This window comes from Hipposideros armiger, unplaced genomic scaffold, assembly GCF_001890085.2.
Source record: "Hipposideros armiger isolate ML-2016 unplaced genomic scaffold, ASM189008v1 scaffold_473, whole genome shotgun sequence".
NCBI lineage: Eukaryota > Metazoa > Chordata > Mammalia > Chiroptera > Hipposideridae > Hipposideros > Hipposideros armiger.
The window spans coordinates 189046-191027 of NW_017731823.1; positions in this window are offsets into that span (position 1 = coordinate 189046).

Sequence of the window (1982 nt, forward strand, 5' to 3'; positions counted from 1 at the left end):
TTTTTTTATTGGGGAACAGTGTGATTTTTCTAGGACCCATAAACTACAAGTCAAGTATTGGGTTGTCGGAAAAGTCATGTGCATTTTTTCTATGTTTTTTGTAGCAAAAGTGTGTCATGACTTTTCCGACAACCCAATAGTTGTTTTAATCTAATTGTGGAGAGTGAACTCAGTGGCCCATGTGGGGATCAAACCCGCAATCCTTTGTGTTATGAGCACTGGCTCTAAGCTAACCGGCTGCCCCTGGGAATTAATTTTTAAAGCATTGTCTCAACTCATTTCCTTAGAGATCTCTTTCCATTCACAAATCAATATCACTGCTTTTCCAAGTTTCTTGTGAGAAAGGAATCTCTGAAAGATATACTTTTTTTTAAAAAAAAGTATCTAAATTGTCAAATGGAGGGTCTAAACAATTGGAAACTTTGTTTCAATTCTAGATCAGATTAGGAGTCCTCTACCTTTCTGTGGTGATCTATGAAATTATGTTAGTAATTTATTCCTTTGTGAAATGAAGTGAGGAGAGGAAAAAGGTTATAGCAGTTGCTCTTCAATCACTGTCCTGAAAATTCAAGAGGGTATCATGGTCTGGGTAAGTCCACTTGCAAAGACATCTGGGAAGACGTGCCACCTAGGCTGCCTTCAACAGAATCTATTTTTCTTAAAAAAACCCCAAAAGTTCCAGGATACAATCTTATTCCAAAAAAAACCTTCATTTTATGTTTGTGAAAGCTACCCAATGTATATTCATGTATAAAAGGTTCAATTATGTCCTGTGAAATACAACACTATTTATTTATTTATGTATTTATTTATTTTTATTGAACTTATCTTTTCCCAAACTTAATTCACTGTGTTCTCCACAAAACATCTAATAACAGTTTGCCATTGTTCTACGAGTAGGAAATATAATTTGGGGAAACTTGCCTTAAGGAAATGCTTCTCCTGGAGCCTATGACTGAGATTTAAGTTGACAATTTATAAAGAAATAAAATGGCAGAGACTCATTTTATTTTACGCTTGACTCTTGACCAACTGGAACACACAAACACACTACATGCGTTTAGAAAGAATGCTTTATTGAAAAATGCTGTGTCTATGCTTAAGCCCAACTCTAGGACTAGGATGATTATGTGGCTCCTTGTTTCCAAAATATAACCCCATTTTTATCATTCCTAAATATTAACACCTTCTATATAATTTTAATGCACACAAAAGAAATCTCATTTAAACTATTATTATTAAACATAAATTCACTCTGAAGTGTTAATTATTAAGGAATTCCTTAGTTCCAAAGGTGTTCCTTAAATTGAGAGGCAGAATGGAACACCGAGTTAGTAAAATCATGAGAGAAAGTGAACAACTTTATTGGGGCTTGGAAAAGGAAATGTTCTCAAGACAGACGTTGAGGGACTGCTACAAAGATAAAATTTCCTGAATTGACAATTTGGTCTACTACCTACTCTAGCTGTGCTATGCAAAATTATTCCCAATGCACATTTCTAAAGTGATTTCCAAAAGGAATGGCCAATTGTTATTAAATGGTATTGTGCGATAGACATATCTCATTGCACTCTTGCCAGGTTAAATATTATAATTTTTTTTTTATCTTTGCCAGTTTCATGTAGAAATGCTCTCATTACATTTTTTTCATTAGAAGTTCTTTTTGTGAGGGTAAATATTTTAAATTTTTCTGTGAATTGTATTTCTATCTTCTCATGCAACATATATTGACTATGATGGGGTTAATGATTTAATCTGTTACAATTCTGTCCCCTTATTTCACTTCCATTCTCTCAATTGTTCTGCTTTATGAACATATTCAGTGAGTACAAAGTATAAACAAAACCATTCAATTTGTTTTCTTATCTCAATAACCCTGGAGTGTGACTTGATGATGAAGTTGCTCAAAACTGTGATGAGAATACACTGAAAGATTGTTTATACATTCTATTTATCATGGTATTATTAGTTTGGTTAAATAT